This window comes from Lissotriton helveticus, chromosome 11 (genome assembly GCF_964261635.1).
Source record: "Lissotriton helveticus chromosome 11, aLisHel1.1, whole genome shotgun sequence".
Lineage (NCBI taxonomy): Eukaryota > Metazoa > Chordata > Amphibia > Caudata > Salamandridae > Lissotriton > Lissotriton helveticus.
Genome location: NC_136072.1, coordinates 601091239 through 601107680, shown reverse-complemented (window position 1 = coordinate 601107680; position 16442 = coordinate 601091239).

Sequence of the window (16442 nt, the reverse complement as noted above, 5' to 3'; positions counted from 1 at the left end):
AGGTCCTATAAGAAAAGTATCCTGAGAGAGCAAGACTTAACTCCTTTACAATCACACAGATGCGAGAACCCAGTTTGCAAACGTATGGCTTCTAAAGCTTTCCATCTGGCTTCTAGATTAGAGGACCTTCTGGGATCAACACTGGTGTCAGGTGTGGAAGTACGGTGAATGAAAGTGAAGGAATGATACTGAATCTTTGGATTCGTTTGGTGGGAGGTCGTCATGTTGGGGCAAGATTTAAGTGTGGGGGGATAGTTTGTTTAATGTATTAGTACAGTGGAGTTTATATACTGCAGTCTATTAAGGAAGTTCAACTCCATACCAGTCCTAATAAAGCGGCCTTTTACTCTATTATATGGTTGTGATTATTATTGTTCCACCTCACACAAAGCATTAGTGACGTGACAAGGATTCCAGTATGAAGGCTCTAACAGTCTAAGTCTGAAGGACCTAACAGAATTCAGACCGCTGCTGATCATAACATCCGCTTCTTCTGCCACTTTCATGACTGCAATTCGCAATTCAAAATTCTTTATTAGGTTACCAAGCCATAAAAGCTCACATAAAACCATAAAAATCACGCGGTTTTTAAAGCAATCCATTTAAAACGTATAGACCGCCACAAAGCAGTACAATAAATCCACCTAATATCAATGTTGCAGGAAACAGAAGCACTGACAGCGAGACAACCAATCCACTGAAATATTAGATCTTCTGAGTTCATGGGGATACTGTCACAAGCTATATAATCTCTGTACTAAAGTCATCCTTTTTGCCCTGATTAACCCCCATTTGTTGACTGATACTGGTGGTCACTGAATCTGAAAGTGCTCTGGGCTCTGCAAAATCAGGGCCAGGGCCAGTGCTCTGTCCTTTAAATGTATATGGCAATAGGTATGATTCTAATTGGCCAAGACAACCTACTTGTAAGTAAATGTAAATGTAAATGTATGAAACTTATATAGCGCAGGACTTACCCTGGGGCATCTCCGCGTTTGCTTAGGGAACCCGTCCTGGTATTCCCCTGTGAGAAACCCCGGCAGGGTATCCACAAGGTGAAAGCCAGGCATCCCGCCGCGTGGGGCCGATGTGGAGATTAAGCAAGCTATTGCCCAGAGTCGCCGAGTGTGACCCCGTGAGTCGAGTAGGCACCGGAGCGAGAATTGTCGAGACCATGGAATTTATGAGCCCGAGACCCGCCGAGGCGGGGAATCAAACCCTGGTCCACGGTCGATCTCAGATTCCGGGTCTGCCGCCTCTAACCACTGAGCCACACTTCTCCACTTAAGTCCCTAGTATATGTAGGGCAAGTAGGTTTAGAGACTCCAGGGGACTTAATGCACTTAAGTGTGCACTGCTGTGGTGTCTGTTGCCATTTTAAAGCCACATCTGCTTTGCTGGCTGGATTTAAAATACAACTATGTCCGAATTCGACTCTGGATTTAACCCCTTGCATGCGGCGCGAATTTTCGCGCTGAGCGGTCGTTTTGAAGAGTGGGCGGGTTCATGACGGCCCCCAGCCGTCATCAGCACACGCCCACTGTGATGCATGACGGCCGGGGGCCGTTATCAGCATGCAAGGGTGTTTACATCGCATGCAGTACAATGCATGCGATCACAACGCGGTTGGTACAACGACCGCGTTGTTACAATGCTAAACATTACAACGCAAGTCGTTTCTACGGCTTGCTGAAGGGGGCGCTCTAAACTAAGGAATAGTATAATTTACTACTCCAACACCTTCCCTACGGTTGTACACGCTGGTGTTGGAATAGTAAATTATACTATTCCTAAGTCCAGCGCGCCCCCTACAGCAAGTCGTAGAAAAGACTTGCGATGTAATGGTAAGCGTTGTAACAACACTGTGGTTGTAACAACTGCATTGTAATCGCATGCATTGTACCGCATGCGATGTAACATCACATATTCGGGTACATTGTTATAAAAAGAAGGGACAATCTAAAATATGTTTTATATGCCGTGGTAGGGAAAAACAGCCAAAGTTGTTTTTCCCTATGGTAGAGCTGCTAGCCCTATAGGCTAACATGGAAAGGCTTGGTAAACTCAATAAAGTTTAACTGTTGATTGGAGCTAGCTACCAATACCATTCAAAGTACCAAATAATAGTTATAATAAATCCAACAACTTGCAACGGTCGGGTTTATTATAACTATTACAGAAAAGTAGTTTTAGAACTTACTATCCTGAAGTTATGTAAAAAAGCTCTGTAGTTGCCTCTTCTTATTGGCCAGCATTTGACAGCCTGAGCCAAGCTGCTCCCTTAGTAGGTGTGAAGAGGCATGGGGATGAAACAATAGAGCCATTTGGAGGGAGGAGACTCCCACTTCCTTGATCCTCAACCAGATAGGAGCCCCTCTAATTAGATTAGGAGAGGGGCTGGAAAGGGAGTGTAGTCAGATGTTAGCCACACCTTTGGGTTAGGTTGCACAGGCACACACACGCCCCAAGGAAATATTTTCTTGATTTAGATTTTTGGAGAACAGTGCATTCTGGGTCAAAAATATGCCACACTTCGCAGGAAGTGGTCTTAGCAGATGGAGGTAACTTTACCCCTATTGGTTGGGGTTCACCCTCCCTTGCCAGCCCAGAATGGAGGATAAATATGGGAAAGCTGCAGGAGCTTCTAAGAATACTGCCTGGAAAAAAAGAAGGACTGCCCTGCTGGACCCGTGGACTGCACCATAGGAGGCTATCACTCAAAAGGACTGCACTCGCTGCCCTCTCATGGCTCCACAGAAAGGACTGGGTCTGACTCAAAGGAAAAGTACTGGATTCCCTGATCAGCAACATATACAATAGAGCTAGAAGAAGTCACCCTCAAGCCCAAAGAGGGGATCCCCCCAGCTGACCAGTTGCAACTGGATTTTTACTGGACTGTGCAGATGCATTATAGGAGATTGAGTCCTAGCCCCCAAGAGGCAATCCAGAGTCTCTGACCCCTGGGCCGGTGCTACTGGACACTTCTCTCCCCTAAGGAACTAAAAAGGGACAAGAAATGAAAATTTGCAAACTTTCTACAAAGTTTTCCTGAAAAGCTCCAGAAGGAGACCGGCTCGACGTCGAGCTGCTGTCATGGACTCGTGAATTGGCCTGACAGCGCTGGTTTACCCTGCTGAAAGCTCTGGAGCTCCTCCCCATCGAGGCTGAGGACAAAGACTTCCAGAAGCTCACCCAAACATTGTGCTGCAGCAGGCTGCAGTTGTCGAATTGAACTCTGGATCTGAGGAACCAGAGGATTCATTATCGAGAGAAAAGCTCCAAGAACACTTCTAAGTACGGAGGTAAACATTTGATCAGGACCTAGCCCTCAACCTATCTGACCCATGGTTGCCCTAAAAACGTTGACTTTGTCCTGGTCTAGTGCGTCCAAATAACAGCGAGTGGAACTTTAAGCTTTTTGGTGCTTGAATGCACAAAGATTACTTTATTCTTCCAAAATTCATATCCCTGGTTGTCTACATTGGAGTTTTGTTGTTTTGGTGTCATTTGAAAGATACAAACATTATCTATTTTTATAAATTGGTGTTGGATTTTTATTGTGTTGTTTCTTTTACTTATATACTGTTTTGGTGATATTAAATGCTTTACATATATCTGGCTCCTAAGTTAAGCCTGATCGCTCATTTGCCAAGCTGCCAAGGGTTGAGGAAGGATTTATTTATTGGGACTTGACTGGTCCTATTAGTGATCATAGTATTATTGCTAGCTAAAGGTGAATACCCCCACCTACTAATAATCCACTTCCCTACAGATTCCTAATGCTTAATGAAACTCTAATAAAATGTAAACCCAACTAACATAGTTCAGGCATTGCAAGTTGTTATATAAAGAGAAGAGCAACAAAATAATGTCTTATCTTAGTAGCACATAGGCAGGGTACTAAGACACGCTTACGGGGATAAGTGTAGAAGGTCCAGAAGAGCATAAAGTGACTAGTGCTTTGAAGCTGCTCTAGGCAGCAAGGGCAGATCTGAAGTTGTTCAAACCAGATGCCCTAAACAAGGAAGACTAACAAAAAATGCAGGGTATTTAATCTAGGATGGTTAAGTTAGAATCTGTACTGTGAATTTGCAAAAAGCCTCAAATAAGTTGCAATAACATTAATAGTACAGGAAGCAGAATGGGTCACAACAGTTTGCATAGATTGTGCCATCTGTCTCTGGTGATTATCTATATAGCAGTAAAGTTCTTTCAGTGTCTTCTTAGACACGGACTCAAGCAATATAGAGGAATGATAATATTCTGGAACGCCCATTTCAGTAAAAGTTTCATATACACCATCCATTGGATATTGACCACATGAGCAAATGTTAATATATCCGTGATCAGTGGCAGACTTTATGCCACAAATGCAGTGGGGCAAAACCAACTAAGTACTCAAGATGGTTCAGCCCGATTTCATCATGACAGATGATGTTAACAGTGCACTTAGGTACAGCCAAGAGGGTGCAAAAAAAACAGTTTTCAACCTTCTGGAGCCATGTTGTGTTTAAATTACCCCAGACCTCAGCTTCATATAGAGCAACTGAAAGACATTTGCATTTATAAATGTGTGTAATTTCCCTCACCGACATATGCTGAAGCGTAGATGCAAACCTAAAAACTGCCTCGATTGAGCTCTTAAACTGCATGTACCTCATCGTTAAAAGATGTCCCCACAGCAATGTTGTTTAGCGTTTTAGGACCCTAGTGTAATTTTCCCGATTCATGTCCTTATATAGGTATAAAATACCGTATCCTTATATAGACATAGAAATCATAACCATATTAAGACACAACTCAAGTAGTCCTAATATGGCTTGGCTACTTCCACTAGTTCCGAAAATCTACAACGATTTCTTGTAAAAACCCGCCTTCAGCAGTCAGGGACTTCCCCCTGCATGAATATCAATTTATCCAAGAACTCATGGAGTTTTCAGAGAATGTGGGGGCAGATTTACAATAACTGGCGCATCCCCAGGGATGCGCCAGTTATTGTGCGCCGCAGCTCCGCCACCCATGGTGCGCCGCATTGTAAATGCGGCGCACCATGAGGCAAAAACGACACAGATGCATGACGCATCTGTTCCTGCAATGCTCTGGGGGCCCTATCTGTCCAATGCTGCGTCAAGCCATACGCCTGCTTCAAGCAGGCGCCGGATTTTGATGCAGCATTGGCCTAAAAGTGCCTGCGTGAAATCTTGTAGATTTCACGCAGGCACTTTTGCGAGGCGCACCTGCCCCGGAACGCCCACCCTGCGCCGGAACGCCCACATGTGGTGCAGGGCTTTACAACGTGACGCATCTGCCTAGATGCGTCACGTTGTAAATGGGTCGCAGGGATGCGCCACGTTTACGCCGCCGTTGCATGACGCAACGGCGGCGTAAACGTGGCACAAGTCCGACATAAATCTGCCCCTAAGTCTCTAATGATGTTATTATGTCCAATCTTACGTCAAACTCGGCACCTTCAAGGTATAAATATGTCCACACTTGTCCAAACAAACACACAGTGGTTTGGAGCAGTTCGACTATCTACTTGCCCAACGTGCCCTGCTGCAGCAAGTGCCGAAGGAAGCCGACCCTCCAGCTGACGCACTGAGAGACGCTGTACTTTCTCCTGCTGAGAAATCCAGCTCCGGTGTTTCCAGGCTACCCTTGCGGGTTGCTGGGAAATCGAGTCCTGAGAGAGAGATACCAGACCTCCTACATTCTAAAACCAAGGTACGGAGCTAATTAGACCCTAAGAGAATTCTTGGAATAGATTCTTGGCAAAGAATACTAAAACTAGGCTACACCTTACTTACTTCTTCCCTTGTACTAGACCTAGGTTAGGTACACCGGGGTAGGCGTATTTTAGAAGCACCAGTTGAGTACTTTTAGTCATTATTTATCACTGTATGTATCTTATGCATTGTAGGTATTTTATGGCTTGGAAACCATATCATGCTTTTACAGTATTATTTTATAATACTCTTTGTATTGTACGCTTTGTACTTTACAGCAAGTATTACGATTGCAGCAGTTCATTTCTTATGCTTGAGAAAGAAGACTGTTCAATAAATACCTTTTTATTGAAAACGCCTGTCTCTCTATTTCTCTGCACCTCTGGTGAAACGAAGCATGCACAATTGACTGAGTGAAATAACTATCTATTGTTTCCGCGACTCTAGAGATATATTTCATATTTTTGGGAAACAAAGTTGTCATGTTTTTAGCGGTTGTCCGAAACTAATCCCTTCTTGTTCATTCGAGAAAGTTTCTAGTGACCTCTGAGCTAGCTGGCACACACACAATTAAGTCTAGTATATTCAGTAGAGACCTAGTCGACTTCAGACCTACGTCTCAACTACAGGATACACTATTCCAATGCGCAGAGTCTATTGGGAATATAGGAACTACACTACATGGCGCCCAACGATAATTTAACGCTAGATACTAGAGTAACTCAGTCGTGCTTTTCACACAGACCCCTTTTTCCCATAAAATACTCCAATAGACTTCTGGAGTGGGTTAAAGGATAAAATATCCGCTTTATAGTGAGTAGGACAAAAAATCCTATGTATTAGTTTTTAGTTTGTTCATCGTTGAAGGATACAGTGTTCCAAAATATTGTGCACCTTATATTTGTTTCCTTGAAAACTTGCTCTGCAAACTTTCATTAAACAATGCCGGATAACAGCGACAATAACGCAACCCGTGGAGCTGCAGTAAATGCAACCCAGCCGGGTGTAGACGTTACAGGGTTTAATGAGGAAGACGATGATGCTATAATCATCCCGGAAAAATTAAGGAAATCTATAGCTATAAAACTTATAGACAATTGTCTATCACCCAGAGGTGGTAGAGTTATATTTGTCATAGAGGCACATGAATATCGGCAGACAGAGGTATTCTATTCATGGATTATCTTTCCACAAGCAAATCCAACAACACATATGTTCCACTACTACAAAGAAGAGGAACCTCCAGCGGAATATGTTCCTTTCTAGGACGTTGAAATTCCACTAACTTACCAGGAGCATCAGCTCTGGTTTAATGGCGCCCTACAACATCAAAATCACATTACCAGGCTCGGTCCACTAGGTAGACCAGGAGCAGCATGGCCGGTACTAGCCAGCTATACACCACATCCTGACATTGAAACAATGACATGTCCTGAACTGTTAGCTCAGCTAAAACAGCTGATTAAAATACACAGGCAGTTGGTTCAATATGTCATGAGGACTTTAACAGTCCAACAAGCTGTAAGAATTCCACAGCACATCCCTCATCAAGGGAACACAAACAAAATTACACCACAGACTATACAGTCAGTCATTGGTAAATTGCCCGCAAAACGTGAACAAATTCTGTTCTGGTTAGCACAAAAAATAACTCAAATAGAGGCAGTATTCCCTGATAGTACACCTCATGAGAAAGACAGGATTCTGACAATCTGTTTACCAATGGGGATTGCACCACACGTAGAGGACTGCGACACTTGGGGTACAGTCTTTGCTTCAATCTACACTAAAACACATGGTGTCTCGTCTATGGTGGTAATACGGTCCAGAACCGGCCTTAAACCTGGGTATGAAATTACTGAAAGATTTCAAACAGGTCTCGGCTATACTATTAGCCAATATTAAAGGTGAAGCAGCATCCATGGCGATCTGCCAAAAACTAAAAGAAACAGATATTACTGAGCAACCATAGGAGCTTGCCAGAATTATTGAAAAATCATATGAAGAACTAGGTAGAGATAGTTTGGGTGGGAAACCAGTAAAACCCCAACTAACTGAAAATCCTGAAAAAGTTTTTATTAAAAATAATCTCACTACTCCTAAAAAGAAGTGGGAAAACACCAAGCAGACACTTCCTACAGAGAAGCGTTCTGAGTCCAGAGGAAGGTCTCCTCAACAGGAGCCCTCTGAAAAGGGATGTATGACATTACAACGCATGCTTTTACATCGCATGCTTTTACAACGCGGTTTTTACAACGCATACCATTACAACGCATAGTGCTTTGGGGCGCTGGATAGTGAATAGTTTAATTTACTATTCCAACTCCAGTCCCCGTGGATAGTAGGGAAGGTGTTGGACAGTAAATTAAACCTATTCCCTATCCTAGAGCGCCCCCCCCAGCGCAATGCGTTGTAATGGTTTGCGTTGTAAAAGTTGCGTCGTAAAGGCACTGCGTGGTAAAAGTTGCGTTGTAAAGGATGTTTCCCTCAGAAAAGAGATATAACCTTAGAAATAGGGATAATTTGAGAAAACCTGACAGATATCAAGATAATGATGCACGTTCCTCTCGTACCTTTCAGACTTCCTCGCAGAAATACGAAAGAAGAGGACGTTCAGAACAAAAAGAAGAATGAGTGAAGTCTAAAGACGAACAGCACGTTCCAGAAAATAAGAAAACACAATTTACGAAAAAGAAGGTAGCAAGTCTAAAGATCAGACATACCGAGGATTTTCAGGACACAACTCAAGAACGGGGAGTGGGCCCAAACAATGCTAGACAGTGCAGCAGAGGTAACCATAGCTCGCAAGATCCTGAAGGATCATCTGGAGACAGTGGACTTGAATGAAAGTATCCAAGTTGAAACTGCAGATACCAGGGTTAGTGTACCCCATAAGTTATATGAAGTAACACTCGGATGGAGGGGGACAAACCAAGAAAAATTAGAGCACTCTTTTGGGAGAAGCTCTCTAAGGGTTATGACATCCTACTAGCTGAACAAGTCTGGCCACCTGAATTTGTCAGGGAGTGCCCACATGGCGAAGATATAATTATGCCAGCCTTCTCAAATCACATTCCAATTCATAAAAAATACACATATGCTAGGAAATGGGCTATAGCCCAGGCCCCAGCACTATACAAAAATCATGTAGGATATGATGAGGATTACCCTCACCATAAAATCCAGTTGAAAACTCAACCAACAATGCAAAGGCAATATCCTGTAAAACAGGAAGCTAAAAAACAGGTCAGGGAGATTTTAAATCAACTTGAATCCCAAGGGGTGATTGAAACATGCACCTCATCAATGAACAATCCTTTGTTTCCTGTCTCCAAACCAGACAATTCATATAGTCTAGTTTTGAATTACAGACATCTAAACTCTTGTTGCAAAACTTTTGCAGTACAAAACGCACATAGTGCAGCACTGATAAATATCATCTTGCGCAAAAAATATAAAACTACATTAGATATCTCAAATGGTTCTTTTGTCAAAACATTGCACCAGAAAGCAGGTATTTGACCGCTTTCTCCGTAATGGGGGCACAGCGATAATTTTGCCGTCTCCCCCAGGGATTCAAGAATAGTTCAGGGTTATTTTCAGCAAGAGTAACGGAGTTACTACAAATGTACGATGATGAGGCATTGTCCTATGTCGATGACATGTATCTTACAGAGGATGATTTGGACGTGCACTTTAAAAGAGTGAACACCATAATACTTGGGTTCGCCTCTGAAGGGTATAAATTCAATTGTAAGAAATCACAAATTGCCCACCTCAACGTCCTATTTTTGGGATATGAGTTATCAAGTGAAGTCAAAAGCCTGGCAGCAAACTTCTTCGAGAAATGTGCGCTGGTCCAACCACAAAAAACGCTGAAAAACTTGTGTCAATTCTAGGTTTCCTGAATTTTGGAAGAACTTATGTTCTAAACTACGCAGAAAAGGTTAAACCTCTCTACGAACTGATCAAACCTGATTTCAAACCTATTAATTGGACACAAAAAGACACCGAAATTTTGCGTTCAGTGCAAACAGACATGTTAGCAAAAACACAGTTACAAACACGCGACAACGTGCGCAACTTAGTGATCCGAATCATCCCAGGGAGATGCGGATTCACATACCTAACCTTTAACAAAGTTGAGACTGTACCAATAGCATACAAGTCACATTTGTATACACAGGCTGAAATGAAATTCACTTCAACAGAAAAAATACTGACAGCGGTTCAGACTGCTGTAGCAAAAGAAAGAGCCCTCGCACAGGGTAAACGCATAAAAATCGTTACACCTGTACCTGCCTTACAGGCAGTGACAAAGCAAGCATTCCAAATGCAAAAGATCTACATCCAAGATGGATACAATGGGTTAACTCTCTTGCTGCAACAGACGTCGAATACGTTTTTGACCCGTATTTAAAAAGACAAGAATTCCTACAATACGAATTAGAATGTCCTCTGCCGACTGAAATTCTGCCACTTGAGCATTACGGCTGTATAATATATACAGACCGATCAGCACAGCCAGCAATTGGTGGTAAACAAGCTTACAGTGCTGCATGCGCGATTGTTAAAGGTCACTGGCGCGAAGGTAAATTCAGACCTATGGTCACAAAAACTCAATCTCTCGGAGACTGTACAGCTCAGCGAGCTGAATTACAGGCTTTCAAGATGGCGCTTGAAAATACAGATCGCGAATTCCCCACACTCATAGTGTGTGATTCGTAATACTGCGTCCAGTCTTACAACGAAAACTTGCAGAACTGGGTTCAGAACGGCTCAAAGACGCTAAAGGTGGCACAATTAAGCATAAACTGCTATGGGAACAAGTAGTTCTCTTGCAAAAAGAACTACAAAAGACTCACGTGATTCATACACTGAGTCATCAGCGTGATGGTGTTCACGTTGCAGGGAATTCATTGGCTGATGAGGCCCCGGAGGCAGCTGTGCAAACGGCTTCCGTAGCTGCAATCACTCGTTCAAAAACGAAAATAGACGATGAAACAATGTTAGCAGTGAATGCCTCAATGAAAGGCAACTATGCAGCATTACTACTAAACTATCCACTCGGTAATACATACATAATAGATGCAAACTCTGTTCCTTTTGCTTGAATCCCTGGAGTGGGGGATAGAGTAATTCCAAACAGGAACAAGAGACGTGCTTTGGTATACGAAGCACATATGGGAGAGGGTCTGACACATCAAGGGATCTTGCAATCTCTAATAGAATTAGAAGAGATGTACTGGTGGCCAGGAATGAGTGTCGATGTTTACAAATTCGGAATTGACTGTGATACCTGTTACAGAGAGCATAGCTCCGAAGACCACCAGGTACCTAACTACAGTGTGACAAGCCCAGTTCAGACACCGTTGGTAGACCGCATTAGACTATCTACAGGCAGACGTCGCTATAGACGTACGCGGTCCCACAAATATTAAGACAAGATTCATTTGGATGTGGCCCCAGCGCTCGGCTGACGCCAGAACTGTAATAAAAGATTTGCGAGTCTTTATCGGCACATACGCAATCGGCACGCTACATTCTGACCAGGGTCCTGCGTTTAGCTCTCGAGCTTACAAGGAGGTCATGGCCAGCTTGGGCGTTGCATTGCGGTTTTCGAGTCCCTTCCATCCTGAGGGAAATGCGGTAGTGGAACAAAACGTGACATAAAGCAATCTATAACAGCTAGGGTATTAGGTTTGGGTGACGGGTGGGTCAAACATTTAATAGTGTCCAACGTAGTCTCAATAATCTGCCAAGAAATTCTCTGGGGGGAATCACTCCATATGAATTATTATTTGGTACTAAAATGCTTATCCAGGACCTTGATTGACAAACTTCAGTGGTGGAACAGAAACCGTTTGATATCCAAGACCGTTTGGCTGTTTTACAGGACTTAAAAGAAACAAGAAGAAGTCTGAGTAACACATCACAAAGCCCAACGACCACTGAAGAAAAACCACCTGTCCCAGCAAGACCTGTCTGGATTTCAAAGATTGGGGATCTAGTCAGGGAAAAGATCACGGTAAAGAATGAATTTGGGCCTTCTTATAGAAAAACAGTACCTGTCTTAGCAATTCTTGGAACAGATCAGTATTACTACCACCGCTTGCTGGAAAAAGGGAGAACAGAACAGTATCAATTGATCTGGTAAAACCACAATCATGTGGCCAATAATAAGTAGTAGTCCCAGTGGTCTCCCAAGAAGTAGCAGATGACCAAGTCTGGCTACTATCCAAGAGGTTCAAACTGAAAGACTTATCACCTTTGATAAACCTCCAGTGAGAAAAGAAGGACTATGCAACAAAGCAATGGAACTCGTCCCTCTTGATACCCAAATAACAGTTCGTCAAGAAACCCCTGTCTACAATGATGTAGCATCTGACTACAAACATGTCAAAGGAGGAATCAACTCCAGTGATCACAAAGAACCCGGATGCAATACCAACTATTGACAGAACTGCCTCTGGCTATTTTATCAACTTCTATAACTTTTCTGAGGATCTCAGTGAACCAGAAATAACGCTAGCAAAAACACCTTTTAAAGAAAAAATAACAAAACTCCTTCATCAACTTGAGAAAACATATCTGGTTTCACCATGGGTTGCATTTTGGATAGGATTAGGTGTACTGTTTCTGCTAGTGTGGCTCATTCTTGTTTTGAGTTTGGGACAAATGATAGATGGAAAATACAGTGCAATGGACACAGCAAGTAAGAACATCAACTTGCTCCTGCAACCTTACGAATCATCTCATCGGGAGCGAAGAGACCTGTCATCAGTGAACATCACAGCCGTTCCTAAACCTGGTGGTATAGCGTGGGACACAACTGACTATGACATTTATGGCCCGGTGGAGCTGTTGAAAATTCTACACCAGTTCAAGGTTTCTTTAAGTGATTTTGTTTCATCAAGCACCATTTCAGATGATTGGGTCTTTGAAACTGTTAATAATATGATGTCAGACTTAAAAATGTCAGCAAAATTTCAAAAACATGAACACCTAGAAGGTTCAACAAGTTATGAAGAACTGTATTGTTATAATCATTTTGGCCACCATTATTTGCACAAATCTGTAAATCCTAGAAATGTTTTTACTTACAATCAATGGGAACATTGTCCAACACTGCCAAAAGGCAGCTCTAAAACATTTTATGACAAATTTCCATACTTTACAGGTTTTAATGTCACAAACCCAGAAACATTTTATTTAAAAAAATGTGAATAAGACAGGAATTAAAAACATGTTGACCAATACTAAACAAATGTATTCTGCAAACTTTTATGCTCAGCTGTCTACATTAGGTTTTAACTTTTGGAAAGACAACATTGAGAGAAAAACTGTCTGGGGCACAAAAGAATGGCAGGTGCAGGGTTTAGAAGCCTTGTTCAGAGCCTGCATTATACCAGAACAAATCATATTTTTGAACGACACCGTTCAACAAACATCATGTCTTGGGTTAGCTAAGATAAAAGATTTAACCAAACTGTCCATACCTAAGGCCACACCTGACAGTAATGGCACTGCAGATGAGGAGGTAGACGTAAAACTGTTTTTAAAACACAACAGAACCAATCCTGATTGGAAACAATGGTTAATCTGGCCCATAGACATGAATAACTGTCAAGATAGATTCATGAACAAAACAGAAGGGTTCAAAATGAATAGGCCAGATCCAAGATACTCCCAGAGACAACATCCAGGGATAGTCACCACATTCAGTGTAGGAAAACTATGCCTTGATTGGCTACAGAAATGCACACTCCCAGAAATTAAACAACACTTGACTTTACTTAAAGAAGGCGTTGACTTACGAGACTTCTTACTTGGGCCTCGTAAACAACGTCAAAAACGTCTCATATACGCCGGTATATACGCTGCGTACAACGAAACTTGGAAAATAATGCAAATAGAAACTGCAGAAAAAATACGAGAAATTGATCGCATTAATTTAGAGAAAGCACTCTCTGTAGTGGACAATGGGTTAACAACTCTGTCCTCCAGAATTTATTCTTTGGACAGCATTGTATCATCTGCGATTGATATTATAGAACAGGATTTGCTAATGTTACAACATGGCCAGTCTCAATTGCGTTCTATAATACTACTAGGCTGGACGTTGCAAAATCTCCGTTCAGGCTATGTGCCATGGCGTCTAATCAATACCACGTCATTGTTTACTGTCTTTAACCTTACAGATAAACAAATCTCTCTGGCACAAAGGGGAGCAGACTATACGGTGCTGAGCATTAGAAAAACTGGAAAGATTACCATTAACGGTTTCTGAGAAACCTTTTGTTGAATGGATAATACATGGCACCATCACGATACCAGTGACGATTTTCCAATTTCAGTATTGTCTACAGCATATACCAGCAGGCCTGTATGAAAGGTTGGGTAAAGGATACATTAAGTCAACCTGGTCTTTACCATACACACACAAATGTTGGAGTGGGGGAAAGGAAGTATTTCTTAGTACAAACAATTGTAAAAACTCACTAAGCGGTACACTTTTATGTGAAGGTATTAACCTACATGGAGCCTGCGAAGGTTCTTTAAATAACCTTTCTTGCCACATGCACGGTACTCCAGCGGCCGTGATAGAACCGATTTTTAAGCAGCTTTTCAATGGGAGCTACGTTATGCTCAACGATCACAGCTGTTGTGGCATGCTGCCAGGAAATGCGTATCTGGTTAGTGTGTCGGCTAGGGTCACTTGTATGCAAGTATTGCATGCAAAGAGTACTACAGACAGGGAGACGGTGTTATGGCCTTCACTGAATATCTCTTCTATACGAATTGATACTTTAAGCAGAATGAAAGCCATTCTTTTACAACAAACTGTGCCACTGACCTAGTCTAGAGAAGCGTATGATCTACAAGTTGCAAGGACTTCTGCAGAGATACATGCATTATTATCAACAAACTGCCCAGTACATTTCGCAGAAATGTTAGGTCAAATCTTAAACATGTCTGATACCAGTGGCATCGCACATGCATTTAAGACGATCTTTTCGGGACTGTTAACACCATTCAAAGCAGTTCTTCTGCATTTTTCCAAATTTCGTGCACTCTGTGTTCGGCGGTCTGCCTCTCATTTTGGGACTCATAGCAGGAATTCTATTTTTGTTTCTCCTGCTCCGATATGGCAAGTCCAGTCACCAACGAAGCCCAGACTACAATGGAACGGGCTCTCCTGGCCATGAGGTATCGTGACCGGATTACACAGATTCTTGGCTTGGCTAGTTTAAGAGATCTGAATACCACTTGGTTTCTTTCATTCAGACCAATCTGGCAAGATTGCATCTTACCTGTTCTACGAGGCCTGCTTTGCGGAGAAGAATGCGTGTTAGACATCTTTCTTACACTTCCATCAGCACTGCCAACGGACGTTGACACCTTGCTGGGTCCTGTAACGACTCACACATCGTGTTGTCCCCAACGGCTGCCAATTCTGATGACGGCATTCATTGAGATATCACCAGCAAATCCAGCTATTGGTGAGGAACGTGGAACAACAGGCACACAGGTACCATCCACATCGAACATTGCTAATGCGACTGACGCTGACGGCGAAGTTTCACATCTATGCACATTTGATCTACTTGATGAAGTAGTTCCACTTTCACCAACTGTGGTAGACGGCTTCTTTCCCAGCTTAGATGTTTGATGTTTTCTCCCGACACCGAGAATAACTTTTGAAAGTGCACACAGCGTTCCATGAACTCTGAAATTCGGCCTTCGGTTTTTCAAAACAAACCCTCTAACTTGGGAACTCTATGTTTCTACAATCTACATTTGAAAACTTTTTCTCTTCATCCCAAATAGACCCTTTTCACTTGGCACAAAGTAATCTGCTTAAAGTAGAACTATTCTTAGAGAACAAGAGATTCATTTGATACTTCCTATAGACAAATATTTGGCATTATCTCATAAAAACATTAACTGTTTATATATTATGCTATGGAATGGTCTCGCCTTTTTTCCTGTAAATTTAGAGCCATTTCATAACTGTCATTTCTTGTTTCATTTAGATAGCATTTTTTAATGACAGCCATTGCTTGTAAAATGCGTACAAGACAAATACTCATGTATATGTATAAAACATATTTAATGCATTTCATGTATTTTGGGTGGGATTATGAACACATGCTTTAGTTATGTTTCTTATGCTTATAGATTTAGTAATATTAGACTTAATACGTGGAGTGGGTGTTGTATAGCGTTTTAGGATCCTAGTGTAATTTTCCCGATTCATGCCCTTATATAGGTATAAAATACTGTATCCTTATATAGACATAGAAATCATAACCATATTAAGACACAACTCAAGTAGTCCTAATACGGCTTGGCTACTTCCACTAGTTCCGAAAATCTACAACGATTTCTTGGAAAAAGCCGCCTTCAGCAGTCAGGGACTTCCCCCTGCATGAATATTAATTTATCCAAGAACTCATGGAGTTTTCAGAGAATTAAGTCTCTAATGACGTTATTATGTCCAATCTTACATCAAACTCTGCACCTTCAAGGTATAAATATGCCCACACTTGTCCAAACAAACACATGGTGGTTTGGAGCAGTTTGACAATCTACTTGCCCGACACGCCCTGCTGCAGCAAGTGCCGAAGGAAGCCGACCCTCCAGCTGATGGACTGAGAGACGCTGTACTTTCTCCTGCCGAGAAATCCAGCTCCAGTGTTTCCAGGCTACCCT